Source organism: Nerophis lumbriciformis, linkage group LG10 (genome assembly GCF_033978685.3).
Source record: "Nerophis lumbriciformis linkage group LG10, RoL_Nlum_v2.1, whole genome shotgun sequence".
NCBI lineage: Eukaryota > Metazoa > Chordata > Actinopteri > Syngnathiformes > Syngnathidae > Nerophis > Nerophis lumbriciformis.
In genome coordinates this window covers 10,960,450-10,979,788 of record NC_084557.2, presented here as the reverse complement: position 1 = coordinate 10,979,788, position 19,339 = coordinate 10,960,450, and the positions used below count along the sequence as shown (strand labels likewise).

The 19,339-nt window shown below is 37.9% G+C and overlaps 1 protein-coding gene and 1 long non-coding RNA gene across 3 annotated transcripts in view; both read right to left on the bottom strand.

Annotated features, from left to right (window-relative positions):
- LOC133612669 (cGMP-inhibited 3',5'-cyclic phosphodiesterase 3A-like) overlaps nucleotides 1-19,339 on the bottom strand; it is a 459,749-nt gene that overhangs the window by 166,626 nt on the left and 273,784 nt on the right. The gene's annotated exons all lie outside the window — the stretch shown is intronic.
- LOC133612165 (uncharacterized) overlaps nucleotides 17,672-19,339 on the bottom strand; it is a 40,804-nt gene continuing 39,136 nt past the window's right edge. The window contains exon 3 of the long non-coding RNA XR_009816092.2: nucleotides 17,672-17,752. This is a non-coding gene — a long non-coding RNA (uncharacterized lncRNA). The remainder of the gene's footprint in view (nucleotides 17,753-19,339) is intronic.

Genomic DNA, 19,339 nt, shown 5'->3' with positions numbered 1-19,339 from the left:
CAAAAATCTATCAACATGTTTTAGTAGGACTTTGGTAAGTTAAGAAGCTGCACCGCTTGATGGATTGTACTGTGCTTCAACATACCAGTATTGTTATGGTGTGTTTATACGGTAAGACATATTATCTGGTGTTTTGTTTCGCATTATAATGCAAAAGGAACTTTTCTTACCTTCTGGTACCTGCTGATCTGTATTTGAGATCTGCATAATTCCTGAAAATTTGTGCGCTTCCGCCTTTGTAGTAGTCCAAAGTCGATAAGCTTCTTCTTTTTCCACTATCTTCTTGTTATGGGACATTCACCCTCCGCTGTTGCCATTTCTAATCAAAAGTAGTGTAAAGTTCTTACTTATATCTGTCAGTAGACTCGCCATGAAAGCGCTAAAACATACCGGTGTAGTGAGTTTACATTATTCACCCAAGGAACTTTAGTTATTAGAGAGTTCCGTTCGGACGGTTTTTCACGGGACACATTTCCGGCGGATGAGGAGATGCTGCTCCGTTATTGATTGAAGTAAAGTCTGAATGTCATTAAAACAGTTAGCTCCATCTTTTGACACTTCTTCCACTCCCGTCCTTGCACGCTACACCGCTACAACAAAGATGACGGGGAGAAAATGCTGTCGAAGGTGAGCCACGTAAATAAGACCGCCCACAAAACGGCGCATCCTGAAGCGACTGTCAGAAAGCGACTTGAAGATGATCTATAAAACATCATCTATGCAACATTTTGACCAAAGAACCACCATTACATGTTATGTAGACCACAAGGAAATCTTTTACATTTAGAAAAAAAATCATAATATGACCCCTTTAATGCGCCTTATAATCCAGTGCGCCTTTTGTATGAAAATAGACCTGACTAGACCCGCTCATCGGCAGTGCGCTTTATAATCCGGTGCGCCTTATGGTCCGGAAAATACGGTACGTTTATTTACGAATAAGAATGCACTGGAAAATACACACCCGTCTTCTTGTCCTTCTTAATGATTGTGAACGATAGGCAAAAATTTCCAAAAAATAAAAAGAGAGCGATTCCCCTTCAAGACCACATATTTGCAAAGGTGCTTGGACAACAATGTTCCCTCTAATTTTTCATGTGTGTGAGCAAACGCAAAAACTCCCTGAGCATTCAGTGGAGCCCATGTGAGCAACATCAGACGTGCACACTGTGGCTACACCAGCAGCACACCTGTCCCAAACAAGTTCAATCTCCATCCATCCATCCATTTTCTACCGCTTGTCCCTTTCGGGGTCGTGGGGGGTGCTGGAGCCTATCTCAGCTGCATTCGGGCGGAAGGCGGGGTACACCCTGGAAAAGTCCCCACCTCATCGCAGGCCAACACAGATAGACAGACAACATTCTCTTATTATTATAATCAAATGACAGCAGTCATTTCTATTTGTAATATAAGTGTTTAGGCCCACTTACAATGACAATAACAAAACATATTGTTTTTCATGAACTGTGTACTTGTATTGTTTGTCTGGGTGGAGGTCCTGCTCTGGAAATAATTTGTACCCCTTTCAAACATTGCATTTAGTTCCCATTAAAACATTCACATGTTGCACAATGAGATGTAAGCAGGGGATCATGTGTACATTCCTGCAACTTCCTGTTTGTAAAAAAATATATTTTTATTAGTATTTATTTAATATACTAACAGCTTTCCATGATTAGTATTTATAAATGATGATTCCTAATAAATGACACTAGAATAAGCACACATTTGATTGGTAAATCATAGTGTAACGACCTGGAATGACACTTTATGTGTGGTGTTGGAGTTGTCCGACTTTTTGTGTGGCTGTAAACGCATCACTGGCTAAGTGCCATATGTGCATGTGTTGGTGCAAGTGAGAAAGAGCGAGTGGCTGCTGTTGATATAATGAAGTTGCTTTTGGTCTGGTTTGTACTGCAGAAAATTACCACTTTTGTTAGATAGCATTTTTTTTACTAATGTTTTGGTGATGTGTTTATGGCCGACAATAAAGAGTTTTGCTCAGTAAACTGATCGATGGAATTCATGTCCTCAAAGCGTCTCGACAGACGTTACAATATTTGAACAATGATGACGAAAACTGTTTTCTCTGTCGTGTCCATGTGTCGAAAATTGTTATGCGTTTATTTTTTTATTTGATTTTGTGCGTGGCATAGATTTGTGTGCGCAGAGGACGCTTGAGCAGTGCGCAATTGCACAGGCGCGCACCATAGAGGGAACGTTGTTGGACACGTGCATGCACAAAGAGTACACAACATGACAACGCCACACGGGCACAAGCACAGGGCTGCCCCTGCCTACTCGCAGACCACCCGCTGGGCTAAATACCCTGGGATCCACAGGGAGCACCATCCTGCGCAAAGGGAGCACATTCTTGCCAATGAATGAAATTCTGCTTAGGGTCCAAATTTGGCCCTGCAAAACCTTCCAACACGACGGTGGTTCATTAATCCATCATAATAGGCAGAAATTAAGATAACAAATGGACGTTTTCAGGGTGAAAGTGCTTGTTTTGTTCAAACGATGCATTTTTTTCATGCATCGTTTGAACTTGTTAATGGGAAGATGGAAATGATCTTTGCAAACACAACTCTCTGTTTATTTTTGTCTTCTTTGCATTGTGTGGATCCAGCCAATGACTTTGCCCTTTCCTGCATTCGATCCATCTGCTGAGCTGGCACTTTTACATATAAAAGTGTGTGCGTGTATACTGGTGGGTCATTGTGGGTGTGGTGGTGGGGGGGGGGCTGTGTTGGCAGAGCATAGCCTGCCTCTGGCAATAAAGTCCTCAAATGCACCTCATTAGATTAGAGCTCCACACAGCTGCCAGTGTCAAAACTACAGTCACATGTACAGATGTACTGCAGTGTGTGTGCGTGTGTGTGTGCGTGTGTGTGTGTTTGTGTTTGTGTGTGTGTGTGTGTGTGTGTGTGTGTTCTTGTATTTCAACCCTTCTTGAGACATCAACAAGGAAAAGTGCCTTCTCATATTCTTTCTGTTTCTGTAGTATTGCAATATTTTTTCATAAAATTGTTACTTTTTTTTATGTAGAATTATAACTTTTTAATGCGAAATGGTGACGTGTCAAAAAATTCTGACTTTTATCACAATATTGCCAATTTTTTTGTTGTTCTGGTAAAATAGTGACATTTTTTGAGTAAAATTATAACTTTTGTCATAATTTTGCCAGGTAAAAATTTTTGTCGAATAAAATTACGACTCTTTTCATGAAACAGTCAAAATGTTAAGCTTTTTCTCGTAAAATTGCAACCGTTATTGAGTAAAATTCCAACTTTTATCATAATATTGCACAAATTTTCAGTTTTTCTTGTAAGATTTGGACTTGCGTTAAGTACAATTACGACTTTTATTATAATACTGCCAAAATCAAATTTTCTTGTGAAGTTGTGACCTTTTTCTTGTGGAATTCCAACACATTTTTCATAAGAAGCTATTTTATATTTGCATAGTATGTATATATTATTAATGTTGTAAACACAAATCTTTATATATCTAGAAAGGGTGGTCCTAAAGAGGTAGGCATTTTTCAGAGGTCTCAAGAAGGTACAAAACACAAGAATGTGTGTGTGTGTGTGTGTGTGTGTGTGTGTTCTTGTATTTCCACCCTTCTTGAGACATCAACAAGGAAAAGTACCTTCCATATGAGGAGGTGTGAACAAGCTAGGACATAAATCATGGTCCCAATAAGGAAAACCATTGCATCTAATAGAGAATGTCTCATTTGCACCCCTGGTGGTGAAATCTATCAAAATTAGGGTGGTCCCAAAAAGGAGGGATTTTTCAAATTGACTGCATGTCGGTGTTAAAAGTGCTCCCTCTCTGGTCAACATATGAAATAACAAGTGTGTGCAAGAAATTGAAATGCTGCCCCTTTGGCCAAAATTAATTAAAAAAAATAAATAAATATGTATATAGAGACATACTGTAATAACTTGAATTAAATAATGAAGATTAAAAACCAATTACAAACAAAAAATTTAAAAAAAAAAAAATTAACTAAAAGCAGTCTTTCTCACAATGTGTCAACTTTTTTCTTATGAAATTGGGAAAAATTTCTCATATTATATCTGTTTCTGTAGTATTGCAATATTTTTTCATAAAATTGTTACTTTTTTATGTAGAATTATAACTTTTTAATGTGAAATTGTGACATTTGTCATATACAATTCTGACTTTTATCACAATATTGCCAATTTTTTTGTTGTTCTGGTAAAATAGTGAAATTTTTTTGAGTAAAATGATGACTTGTCATAATTTTGCCAAGTAAAAATTCTGATTATTATTATAATATCGCCAACATTTTAAAGTTTTCTTATGATATTGTGACTTTTGTCGAGTAAAATTACGACTCTTTTCATGAAATAGCCAAAATGTTAAGCTTTTTCTTGTAAAATTGCAACCATTATTGAATAAAATTCAAATTTGTATCATAATATTGCACAAATGTTCAGTTTTTCTTGTAAAATTTTGAATTCCGTTGAGTAAAATTACGACTTTTATAATAATACTGCCAAAATCAAATTTTCTTGTGAAGTTGTGACCTTTTTCTTGTGGAATTCCAACAAAATTTTCACAACAAGCTATTTTATATTTGCATAGTATGCATATATTATTAATGTTGTAAATACACATCTGTATATATCTAGTAAGCATGGTCCTAAAGAGGTAGGCATTTTACAGAATACAAGAATGTGTCTGTGTGTGTGTGTGTGTGTGTGTGTGTGTGTGTGTGTGTGTGTGTGTTCTTGTATTTCTAACCTTCTTGAGACATCAAGAAGGAAAAGTACCTTCCATATGAGGAGGTGTGAACAAGCTAGGACATAAATCATGGTCCCAATAAGGAAAACCATTGCATCTAATAGAGAATGTCTCATTTGCACCCCTGGTGGTGAAATCTATCAAAATTAGGGTGGTCCCAAAAAGGAGGGATTTTTCAAATTGACTGCGAGTCGGTGTTAAAAGTGCTTCCCCTCTGGTCAACATATGAAATAACAAGTGTGTGTAAGAAATTGAAATGCTGCCCCTTTGGCCAAAATTAATTAAAAAAAAAAAAAAAAAAAAAATATATATATATATATATATATACATATATATATATATATATATATACATAGAGAGAGAGAGAGAGAGAGAGAGAGAGAGAGAGAGAGAGAGAGAGAGAGAGAGAGAGAGAGAGATACTGTAATAACAAAGTAATTAATGAAGATTAAAAAAAACTATTACAAACAATAAATGAAAAAAATTAAAAATGAACTTAAAGCAGTCTTTTTCTCACAATGTGTCGACTTTTTTCTTATAAAATTGGAAAATATGTCTCATATTCTTTCTGTTTCTGTAATATTGCAATATTTCTTCATAAAATTGTTACTTTTTTTATGTACAATTTTAACTTTAATGCAAAATGCTGACATGTGTCATAAAATTCTGACTTTTATCACAATATTGCCAATTTTTTTGTTGTTCTGGTAAAATATTGAAAGTTTTTATGACTTTTGTCATAATTTTGCCAAGTAAAAATTCTGATTATTATTATAATATCGCCAACATTTTAAAGTTGTCTTATGATATTGTGACTTTTGTCGAGTAAAATTACAACTCTTTTCATGAAATTGCCAAAATGTGAAGCTTTTTCTCGTAAAATTGCAACCGTTATTGAGTAAAATTCAAATTTTTATCATAATATTGCACAAACAGTCAGTTTTTCTTGTAAAAATTTGACTTCCGTTGAGTAAAATTACGACTTTTAATATAATACTGCCAAAATCTAATTTTCTTGTGAAGTTGTGACCTTTTTCTTGTGGAATTCCAACACATTTTTCAAAAGAAGCTATTTTATATTTGCATAGTATGTATGTATTATTCATGTTGTAAATACAAATCTTTATATATCTAGAAAGTGTGGTCCTAAAGAGGGAGGCATTTTTTGGAGGTCTCAAGAAGATAACAAATCCAAGAATGTGTATTTGTTACAACACACACACACACACACACACACACACATGCCTGATATCACTGTGTTCCGCTGAGCTGTAATTGATTAGCCTGTGTTGATTAGCATGAGACACAAAGTCTATTACGTTAGTTCGATGCCCACAAACGAGATGAGGGACACGGCGCCGGACAGCCGCATGTGGCAACATTAACTCTTTCCTGCACGATGATTGAGCACTTAAACGCAGGAAATGGGAGGCGGCTGCAAAAGCAATGACAACAGACACAACATCGACGCATTAAATTGAGGCTGGCCGGATTGTGACATTCACACTCGACTATGGTTTTTGTTTCAGTGAGCAGGATTACACCAAAACTACTTGAATGATTTCCAATTAACTTTAGACTTTTTTACGTTCATTTTGTTGTGCCATCTATGAAGATGTACAAACCCCAAAACCAGTGAAGTTGGCACGTTGTGTAAATGGTAAATAAAAACAGAATACAATGATTTGCAAATCCTTTTCAACTTATATTCAATTGAACAGACTGCAAAGACAAGATATTTAACGTTCAAACTGGTAAACTCTGTTATTTTTGGCAAATATTAGCTCATTTGGAATTTCATGCCTTGCAGAATGTTTCAAAAAAGCTGGCACAAGTGGCAAAAAAGACGGAGAAAGTTGAGGAATGCTCATCAAACACTTATTTGGAACATCCCACAGGTGAACAGGCTAATTGGGAACAGGTGGGTGCCATGATTGGGTATAAAAGCAGCTTCCATGAAATGCTCAGTCATTCACAAACAAGGATGGGGCGAATTGCTGTTTTCCTGTGTGTAGTGTTTTACTTCTTGTCTTGCGCTCCTATTTTGGTGGCTTTTTCTCTTTTTTTGGTATTTTCCTGTCGCAAATTCATGTCTTCCTTTGAGCGATATTTCCCAAATCTACTTTGTTTTAGCAATCAAGAATATTTCAGTTGTTTTTTTATCCTTCTTTGTGGGGACTTTGTTGATTGTCATGTCAAGTTCGGATGTACATTGTCTTTGCTCCACGGTAAGTCTTTGCTGTCGTCCAGCATTCTGTTTTTGTTTACTTTGTAGCCAGTTCAATTTTAGTTTTGTTCTGCATAGCCTTCCCTAAGCTTCAATGCCTTTTCTTAGGGGCACTCACCTTTTGTTTATTTTTGGTTTAAGCATTAGACACCTTTTTTACCTGCACACTGCCTCCCGCTGTTTCAGACATCTACAAAGCAATTAGCTACCGGCTGCCACCTACTGATATGGAAGAGTATTTCAGTTGTTTTTTTATCCTTCTTTGTGGGGACTTTGTTGATTGTCATGTCAAGTTCGGATATACGTTGTCTTTGCTCCACGGTAAGTCTTTGCTGTCGTCCAGCATTCTGTTTTTGTTTACTTTGTAGCTAGTTCAATTTTAGTTTTGTTCTGCATAGCCTTCCCTAAGCTTCAATGCCTTTTCTTAGGGGCACTCACCTTTTGTTTATTTTTGGTTTAAGCATTAGACACTTTTTTTACCTGCACACTGCCTCCCACTGTTTCAGACATTTACAAAGCAATTAGCTACCGGCTGCCACCTACTGATATGGAAGAGTATTGCATGGTTACTCTGCCGAGCTCGAGACAGCACCGACACTCAACAACAACACATCATTTGCAGACTAGAATTACTGATTTGCAAAAAATATTTTTAACCCAAATAGATGAAATTAGATCATCTCCCACGGCACACTAGTGTGCCGCAGCACAGTGGTTGAAAAACACTGGGATAGGGGGCCCTTAAGGTATCTTATGTATGGAGGCCCAGAATTTTGGTGCGATGCCTCTGCTATTGCACTATAAGTATGACGGTTGTTTTCCGTAACGTGTTCTCTCGTTTTCAATGCAGAAAATAGCATGCATGCATCGTGACCAGATATGCACATAATTGGCCATGACTCTGCGTGAGGTAACTACCCTTTTTGTTGTCGCATGCGCAAAAAAGAAGAGCGTTACAGTGCGAATGAATCATAAACTAAAGAAAATGAAGTGATGCAAAGGAAGGTAGGCGAGGATGAAGACATGATAGCAGAGTTCAAAGAAATACAGATTAGGATGGGGCAGATTTTCACCCAAGAAGTCCCGTGTCCATCCAGACCACACGTCAAGACAAGACGCGGAGCAAAGTTGAACACACCTCCCCAGATTGGGAAGCACTGTGTTGCCATGGCAACGGATCTGACGTCAGAGCTGGGCATTATGTGATTACTCATAGAGAGTCTGTTGAGGAGCAGACCAATAAAAGAGGGACCATTACTCACACACGGGGAGATGGCCGGTGCTCAGGTTACACACACACACACACACACACACACACACACACACACACACACACGCACACACACACACACACACACACACACACGTGCACACACATGCAGACAACGGCAGTTAAATGTGTAGCCCAAAGTTACTCCAAAAGCTGATGAATGAGCAGCGTGACAACCCAGTGAGGAAAATAAAGTGCGGGACACTAGTCCATCGTCTGAATTTAAAAACAATGAGAAATATTTTTTAATACAAATAATCATTGACCTGGGTCTCCAAAAAATAATGATGCCATTGAACTAGTGTTTTTAGGCTTCGTCCATATTTGGACAAACATGTATTGCAAAAACTGAAATCTAAGTAAGATTAAATATCTCAAATAAGGGTGATATTTGCTTATTTTCTGTCTGATAAGATAATTCTTCCCACGAAGCAGATTTTATGTTAGAGAGCTTTACTTGTTTTAAGGCAGGGGTGTCAAACTCAAATACAGAGTGGGCCAAAATTTAAAACAGAACAAAGCCGCGGGCCAAGGTTGAACAAATTAACCTTTTAATAGGGACCCAAACAAGTTTTGCATTGAATATTGAACAAGCAAGGCTTATATAACTTTATAGTGACATGCAAAATTGAGTTTCAAATAATAATAATAATAATTAAAAAATATCAATGGCATATCAAATACAGTTTAAATAAAAATGTAATGCCTCTTTTCTATTTGCAGCCTTCTGAGGTAAATATCAACATTAACTTTTTCCACAGGCTAATAAATTTGAAAATAAAATAACAATGAATAAACCAACCATTCAGGACTTTAAACTGCTCTGTTTGCAACACACTGATCTAATCTGATGTGCCCAAGCCAGATACCTGGCATCTTTTCTTGGATGCTAGTTCATTAATGTCGGGGCTCAGGCTTTGAGCTGAGGCAACCTTCATTATCCAACGGAGGTGTTCATCAGTCATTACATCTCGTAGTCCACCCGGACCACAGTCTTGGGGGCGTGCCTTAAAAGCACTGTTTTTAACGTCCTCTACGAGCTGTCGTCACGTCCACTTTTCATCCATTCTAACAACGTGCCGGCCCAGTCAGAAGATATGTGCGGCTTCTGTACGCACACACAAGTGAATGCATGCATACTTAATCAACAGCGATAAAGGTTACACTGAGGGTGGCCGTATAAACAACTTTAACACTGTTAGAAATATACGCCACACTGTGAACCCACACCAAACAAGAATGACAAACACAGTTCGGGAGAACATCCGCACCGTAACACAACATAAACACAACAGAACAAATACCCAGAACCCTTTGCAGCACTAACTCTTCCGGGACTGGGCCAGCACGCGTTGGACTGGATGAAAAGCGGACGTAACGATTTTCGAGAGGGGCACTGAAATTTGGGAGTCTCCCGGGAGGGTTGGCAAGTATGAGAAATAGCGGTGAATACGGTGTTACCGCGGCACCGCCGCTGTATATAATCGGCGGGCCAGCTTTAGTGTTAATTTGATATCGCCTCAAGGGCCATGTGAAATTACACGGTGGGCCAAATTTGGCCCGCGGGCCAGTTTGACACCCATGTTTTAAGGGGTTTGGTCCTAAATTATCTTAGTAAGATATTACAGCTTGTTGCTGAGATTTGATGACCTATATTGAGTAAAACATGCTTGAAACGAGAATATCAAGTGTTGCAAAGCTGTGTCATCAACACTCACAAGTATAAAACTGCTTTTTCAAAGTAATAATTTCTTATTTCAAGCATGAACAATAAAATCATGACTTTGACACAATTGTGTCTCATAATTAAAACAGATGACAGCCAAATGGACTTTGCGGTTTTATTTTCAATGAAACGAGAAAATGCGTACTCATATAGTAGTACAGTTGACACAGTACAGTAAACGGACAGTTAATATTTAAACATTTAACATTTGACATTTCAAACTATTTTGAAAAGAAATAGTTCATGCACATTCAGGTAAATTATTCAAAATTACAATAAAAAAAAAGTTGGCTGGGGGCCGGACTATATGTGTATATATATATATATATATATATATATATATATATATATATATATATATATATATATATATATATATTCCTCACGTACTAATTGACTGAAAGAGCACGCACTTGGCGCGATGATGTCATGTTATGGATGGGAAAATGCATTTTTAGACAATATGATTTGCCTGAGCGGCTAGTACACCCCGAAAGTAACATTAAGAAAAATAAACTAGTTTTTAGTATAAGTTTGCTGGTTTCAAGAAATGTAATGCCGAGCGCATATCATTATGTCAAGATAATGGCACTAGCATTTACTTAATTTAGGAATATTTTTCAACATATTGAGCAAAAAGGTCTCTTTTTTTTTTTCTATCAAGAAAAGTGCACTTGTTATTAGTGAGAATATACTTATTTTAAGGTATTTTGGTGTTCATTGAGGTCAGCTAATTTTAATTGTTTTGGAAAGTCAACATTTTCTTGTTCTATTGGTAGATAATTTTCCTTAGTTCAAGTAAAATACCCCTCATTTTGTCATTTTTTTACTTGTTTTTTTAACACTGACTTGTTGCAGTGTGGAAGCGTTCAATAAGTTAGAAGGTATGATAACATCTAAGAACAAAAATATTATGCACTGATAACATCATGCATAAGGATTTTACTGCAACGGGATGATAACAAAACACATGATTATGTTGAAATGAATATGATGAATAATACCGCTTTAGTGTACTGAGTAAGCCAGGATGGATTGCGACTTCCGTATTTTTCGGACTATAAGTCGCAGTTTTTTCATAGTTTGGCCGGGGGTGCGACTTATACTCAGGAGCAGTGTTGGGACTAACGCGTTACAAAGTAACGCGTTACTGTAACGCCGTTAGTTTCGGCGGTAACTAGTAATCTAACGCGTTATTTTTTATTTTCAGTAACTCAGTTACCGTTACTACATGATGCGTTACTGCGTTATTTTACGTTACTTTTTATGTAGTATAAAGTGTGTTTTATCGGAGGGCTGCTGTGTCATCGTTCTGATTCTTCTTGTGTCACAAGCCGGAGAAGAGAGAGAGACATGCGCTCTGTGTGGGTATGTGTGCGTGTGAGTGTGGAGAGGGGGGGGCGTGTCTGATCATGGCGGAGCCAGAAGTCGAGTTTGCTAACATGGAGATATTTTCACTACTTTTCTTTTGTCGAGCACAAAGAAAAGAACATTTTAGTTAAATGTAAATTGTGCTTTGGATCAAAGATCCCATCTACTGCCCAAAACAGCAATTCAAATCTGCTGAAACAAGCTACATAAGCAACATGCTTCGACGAAGCTAGTAAAGAGAGATAGAGATTCTGATGCCACTTCACCTCCACCACTTAAGGATTAACTCTGCCTCTTCTCATCATTCACCGCTGAAGGTACACACACTCTGTCAATCAATGTTCCCTCTAATTGTTCATGTGTGTGAGCAAACGCAAAAACTCCCTGAGCATTGAGTAGAGCCCATGTGAGCAACTTTAGAAGTGCACACTGTGGCTACACCAGCAGCACACCTGTCCCAAATCTGACTAAATAACAAGTTCAATCTCCATCCATCCATACATTTTCTACCGCTTGTCCCTTTCGGGGTCGCTGGAGCCTATCTCAGCTGCATTCAGGCGGAAGGCAGCGTACACCCTGGACAAGTCCCCACCTCATCACAGGGCCAACACAGATAGACAGACAACATTCTCTTATTATTATAATCAAATGACAGCAGTCATTTCCATTTCTAATATAAGTGTTTAGGCCCACTTACAATGACAATAACAACAAATATTGTTTTTCATGAACTGTGTACTTGTATTGTTTGTCTGGGTGGAGGTCCTGCTTTGGAAATAATTTGTACCCCTTTCAGACATTGCATTTAGTTCCCATTAAAACATTCACATGTTGCACAATGAGATATAAGCAGGGGATCATGTGTACATTCTTGCAACTTCCTGTTTGTAAAAAATATATTTTTATTAGTATTTATTTAATATACTAACAGCATTTAATGATTAATATTTATAAATTAAGATTCCTAATAAATGACACTAGAATAAGCACACATTTGATTGGTAAATCATAGTGTAACGACCTGGAATTACACTTTATGTGTGGTGTTGGAGTTGTCCGACTTTTTGTGTGGCTGTAAACGCATCACTGGCTCAGTGCCATATGTGCAAGTGTTGGCGCACGTGAGAAAGAGCGAGCGGCAGCTGTTGATAAAACAAAGTTACTTTTGGTCTGGTTTGTACTGCAGAAAATGACCACTTTTGCCAGATATCATTTTTTTTACTAATGTTTTGGTGATGTGTTTATGGCCGACAAAGAGTTTTGCTCAGTAAAGTGATGGATGGAATTCATGTCCTCAAAGCGTCTCGACAGACGTTACAATATTTGAACAATGATGACGAAAACGGTTTTCTCTGTCGTGTCCGTGTCGTGTCGAAAATTGTTATGCGCTTATTTTTTTATTTGATTTTGTGCGTGGCATAGATTTGCCGTGCGCAGAGGACGCTTGAGCAGTGTGCAATTGCACAGGCGCGCTCCTGAGAGGGAACGTTGCTGTCAATTCTCTTATATACTCTTTCATTCTAGACTTCTAGAGTGTTTGATTATCACATCACTCTAAATGTATAGACTATAAAGTTCACAAACATAAAGAGGGATCCTAGTGGGCCAGGCCAATTTTTCCTTATCTCTAAACTAAAACTGGGGAAATGTGGAGAGTCTTCTGGGCTTCAGACATGATTTTGTATCAGAATTACTTGAGGAAGAAAATGCCTGGTTAGGCTTTGTGTATGTAGTGTGTGCCTTTCTTGGTTTACATCTATGCTGTTATTATGCTGTTTGTTACTTATGTACGTTATGTTGCAGCTATTTAAAATAGTTTTGTCAATTTGTTCTGGCCAGAAACAAATTGGCCTTTGTAACATATCTTTGTCTTTGTGTGTTGTATGTAGAGCACATTGCTTAGCAGAGTTCAGTGATGCAAATGCATGTCAAGTTGATCAACACATTGTATTATTCTCCAGTGCAATAACAGTACTGAAATGAAGGCTAAAAGGGCATTCATGGGAGCTCTAAAAAAAAAAAAAAAGACAAAAAGAAGTAACTAAATAGTTACTTTTCACAGTAACGCATTACTTTTTGGTGTAAGTAACTGAGTTAGTAACTGAGTTACTTTTGAAATGAAGTAACTAGTAACTGTAACTAGTTACTGCTTTTCAGTAACTAACCCAACACTGCTCAGGAGCGACTTATGTGTGAAATGATTAACACATTACCGTAAAATATCAAATAATATTATTTATCTCATTCACGTAAGAGACTAGACGTATAAGATTTCATGGGATTTAGCGATTAGGAGTGACAGATTGTTTGGTAAACGTATAGCATGTTCTATATGTTATAGTTATTTGAATGACTCTTACCAAAATATGTTACGTTAACATACCAGGCACGTTCTCAGTTGGTTATTTATGCCTCATATAACGTACACTTATTCAGCCTGTTGTTCACTATTCTTTATTTATTTTAAATTGCCTTTCAAATGTCTATTCTTGCTGTTGGGTTTTATCAAATAAATTTCCCCAAAAAATGCGACTTATACTCCAGTGCGACTTATATATGTTTTTTTCCTTCTTTATTATGCATTTTCGGCAGGTGCGACTTATACTCCGGTGCGACTTATACTCCGAAAAATACGGTACATATTCTCCAGGTGGGAATTTTTGGGCACCTCACGGTTTGATTACCATATTTTTCAGACTATAAAGCTTATTGACTACGGGGTCGGCACGGACTACAATGGCGGACGCTTGCACATTTTCAAGGCTTATGCAGATCCCAAATATAGATCAACAGGTACCAGAAGGTAAGAAAAGTTGGTTTTGTATAATATTGCGTAACAAAACGCCAGATAATATGTCTGCTAATAGGTGACATTTTGCGGTCCTTATACACACACCATAATAATACTCGTATGTTTAATGCGCGGACAATCAATAAATTGGTGCGGCTTCAAAGCTTAACAAAGTCGTACTAAAACATTTTGACAGATTTTTGAGCGCCATGTGTAATGTTCTATATTCTCAATGGAATATAAAAGTGCTTTGGTAAGTACAACCAAAATCATTCCGTACATTAGGCGCACCAGGTTATAAGGCGCCCTGTCAAGTTTTGAGAAAATGAAAGGATTTTAAGTGCGCCTTATAGTCGGTATGCTATTGAACTATTGTTTTTAGACTTCTTAAACAAACATTTTTGCATTTTTGACAAACATGAGAGCGTTCAATAAGTTAGAAGGTATGATATCATTTAAGAACAAAAATATTATGCACTGATAACCAGTGTTGGGTTTGATACTGAAAACCAGTTACTAGTTACAGTTACTAGTTACTTTATTTAACAAGTAACTCAGTTACTAACTCAGTTACTTACACCAAAAAGTAATGCGTTACTGTGAAAAGTAACTATTTAGTTACTTCTTTTTTTTTTTAAAGCTCCCATTAATACCCTTTTAGCCTTCATTTCAGTACTGTTATTGCACTGGAGAATAATACAATCTGTTGATCAACTTGACATGCATTTGCATCCCTGAACTCTGCTAAGCAATGTGCTCTACATACAACACACAAAGACAAATATACGTTTCAAAGGGCCAATTTATTTCAGGCCAGAACAAATTGACAAAACTATTTTAAATAGCTGCAACATAATGGCACTTTAACTTTAACTTTAAGTAGATACGATCTTCGATCCAAGACACAACTTACATTTAACTAAAATGTTATTTTCTTTGTGCTCGACAAAAGAAAAGTATTGAGAATGTCTCCATGTTAAGTAACTCAACTTCTGGCTTCGCCATGATGTCTTGTTAGTTGTTATGAGAGTAGTGTATGTGTGTGTGTGTGTGTGTGTGTGTGTGTGTGTGTGTGTGTGGCCCTTTAAGATATGACAGCATGTGAGGTGAGTGACATGAGTGAGTGAGTGGGCGAGAGAGGTGAGGGAACGGCGACAGTGAGTGCGTGCAGGTGCTCTAGCTTGGTGGATGGCTGCGTCCAATAAAGTCACAAAGTTGCAACACACCGCCGGCCTCGTCATTCACCCTCAGCTGTAAAGACCCACTTCCGGGTAATAATAATAATAATAATAATAACTGGGATTTATATAGCGCTTTTCTAAGTACCCAAAGTCGCTTTACATGTAGAACCCATCAAAGTGGGTAAAGTGAAGGTTGTTAGCCCCTGGAGGAACGTCTCCCCTGTGCCCCTCAACTACGGTCTGGGAGCACCCCCCGGCACCCACCCACAGAAAGCACACCTCTTCTTTTCCTTGTGACACAGAAGGACGACACCGCAGCGCTTCAATAAAACACAGTCAGATCTTCTGTTTCCAGCCGATACTACATAAAAAATAACGTAAAATAACGCAGTAACGCATCATGTAGTAACGGTAACTGAGTTACTGAATATAAAAAAATAACGTGTTAGATTACTAAAGTAACGCGTTACATCATGCATAAGGATTTTACTGCAACGGGATGATAACAAAACACATGATTATGTTGAAGTGAATATGATAAATAAAGCCGCTTTAGTGTACCGAGTAAGCCAGGATGGATTGCGACTATATATTTTCCAGGTGGGAATCTTTGGGCACCTCACGGTTTGATTAATATTACGATTCATAAAACAAGGAAACACTCCAGCAGGGGATAATCTCGAGGATAGAAAGCATCTTGATTGGCACTCAGGGACAGGTGAGGAAGGAGGAATACAGACAAAAGGAAGCAAACAGGAAATGGAAACAAAAATAAGAGCACTGGACAGGATATCAAAAAACAACAACCAGAAACTAATAATAACTGTCATGAGAGATCATGAAAAATGTGAACCCCTGCAGTAGATGCCAAATAACAAACACAAACAAGACACATCCTGTACGCCACTTGATGTTTTGCAATGTCTCACAGTGTTGTGTAGCAGATGGTGCTTAGCAACATCAAATAAGTCAGAGTTGTCCTCCAAATACGATCATTTTGAAGCTTCTGGTATATTTTGTCATTTCCCATCTGGCAACACTGGTCTCCATCCAAAAGCACTGCCATGAGATCTCCTGTCGAGTCCACGGCTTCTGCATTCCACACTCACTGGCGCCCATGTTTGACAACGTGCATTAAGCATGTACGTTGACACATGCGCTATTGTGTGGCACACACACACACACACACACACACACACACACACACACACACACACACACACACACACACACACACACACACACACACACACACACACGTACGCATTCCGCTCACTTCCTCTTCACATCTCCCTCGCAGTCTCCACCGGGACTTAAAACACTGTTGGGGCTGATAAGGATCCTGGCAAACAGCGAGGATAAACAGTCCGTCTGGTAATTAAGAGCCAGCGGCCAATCAGAGAAGAGGACGCCCAGACAAACATGTGACCCAGACTCCATTACTGATGCTTTGTGCATTCCCAGGCAAAAACCATCAATCTATACGTACTGGAGAGTTGAAAAAGTGAACACGAGCTCCAGCACTTTCCATGACTCCTCTTCTGAGTCGGGAGAACGACCTTGTCTTCGCCACGTCTGCGGCGATCATCAGTCAATCCGGTCATGGTAATCCGTGAGGATGCGACGTTTGCGAACGAGTCCAATCTTTGGAAGTGAAGTAATGATATTTATATAGCGATTCTTCTCTAGTGGTCAAAGCGCTTTTACATGGTCTACAAAACCCAAAACCAGTGAAGTCGGCACGTTGTGTAAATGGTAAATAAAAACAGAATACAATGATTTGCAAATCCTTTTCAACCTATATTCAATTGAATAGACTGCAAAGACAAGATACTTAACGTTCGAACTGGTAAACTTTCTTATATTTTGCAAATATTAGCTCATTTGGAATTTGATGCCTGCAACATGTTTATATATTTATATAGGTGCAAAGTTCTAAAGCCAGCATCTGTGATGGTATGGGGGTGTATTAGTGCCCAAGGCATGGGTAACTTACACATCTGTGAAGGCACCATTAATGCTGAAAGGTACATACAACATATGTTGCCATCCAAGCAACGTCTTTTTCTTGGACGCCCCTGCTTATTTCAGCAAGACAATGCCAAGCCACATTCTGCAGGTGTTACAACAGCCTGTAATCCAGACCTGTCTCCCATTGAAAATGTGTGGCGCATTATGAAGCCTAAAATACCACAACGGAGACCCCCGGACTGTTGAACAACTTAAGCTGTACATCAAGCAAGAATGGGAAAGAATTCCACCTGAAAAGCTTCTAAAATGTGTCTCCTCAGTTACCAAACGTTTACTGAGTGTTGTTAAAAGGAAAGGCCATGTAACACAGTGGTAAAAATGCCCCTGTGACAACTTTTTTGCAATGTGTTGCTGCCATTAAATCATACTTGCCAACCTTGAGACCTCCGATTTCGGGAGGTGGGAGGGTGGGGGTGGGGGTCGTGGTTGGGGGCGTGGTTAAGAGGGGAGGAGTATATTGACAGCTAGAATTCACCAAGTTAAGCATTCCATACACACATATATATATATATATATATATATATATATATATATATATATATATATATATATATATATATATATATATATATATATACATACACATCCTGAAAATATGCAAACAAAACTGTGTTTAGATAATTGATACTTCAAACTTGCATAAATCAATCTTAAGGAATATAACATAACTTGGCTTCTGAGAGCTTCAAAATGTAATGAATAAAATGCTAAAGTTGTTAATAAACAAGCAATTATTTTAATAAATAGATTAGTCATTTTGAATTAATTATTATGATCATTTAAAATTAATTATTTCAAACATGTTTATTTAAATGTATAATTCTATGGCTGGATGTAATAAGGAGTCAGAAAAAATACAAATAAAAATACAATTTTGATGTTTTTAGCAAAATATAGTAAAATTGTATTTAGTTTTTTTTTTTTTTTAATTAACAAATATATTTATTTATAGGTAAGATAAACATAATAATACAATTTATCTCTAGTCTGGATGATTTAGTTCTTGTCACCCTGTTGTCCTCCCGTCGGGAAAAAAGGCTGTCCTCACTCAAGTCCGCATGGAGCTGGAGGGGGTGTGGCCTCCAGCTCCGGCTGAAAACCGGGAGATTTTCGGGAGAATATTTGTCCCGGGAGGTTTTCGGGAGAGGCGCTGAATTTCGTGAGTCTCCCGGAAAATTCGGGAGGGTTGGCAAGTATGATTAAATTCTAAGTTAATGATTATTTGCAAAAAATAATTAAGTAAACCAGGGGTGCCCATTACGTCGATCGCGAGCTAGCGGTCGATGGCGGAGGGTGTGTCAGTCGATCGCCAGCCAGGCATTAAAAAAAACAGACCTAAAAATGAGCGATCATCAATCTTCACTAAGACGTCACTTTGGTCACTTGATTGACATTCACGGCAAACGAGGGTCTTGTGAGATGACGCCGGCTGCTGCCAGATCATTATTAAGAAAAAATGACCGACAGAAAGGCGAGAAACACTTTTTATTTCAACAGACTCTCTGCACAGTTCCTGTCTTCACAATAAAAGCGCTGCTCCATCCTACCCGCGCTAACAAAATAATATTTGACGCCAATGCATTTCTTGTAAAGTGTATAAAAAGGAGTATGCGAGCTGGACAAATAAGATGGCAAAAAGCAACCACTTTCATGTGGTATTGGTCAGAAAGGAGGACTTTTTTTTCTCCTCCTTTTGAAAATGTGGACGTTATCATCACTACTGTCTGATTCCAATCAATGCAAGTCATCAGAATCAGGTAATACACCAACTTATATTCTTGTCTTCATGAAAGAAAGAAATCTATATGTGTTAAACATGTTTATATTGTCATTAAACACCTTTAACTTGTTAACAAAAACGTCTCTTTCATAAATAAATAAATATAAATTACATATATGAATGAGGTAGATCCCCTCCACTTGGTCAATTTGAAAAGTAGCTGGCCTGCAGAAAAAGTGTGGG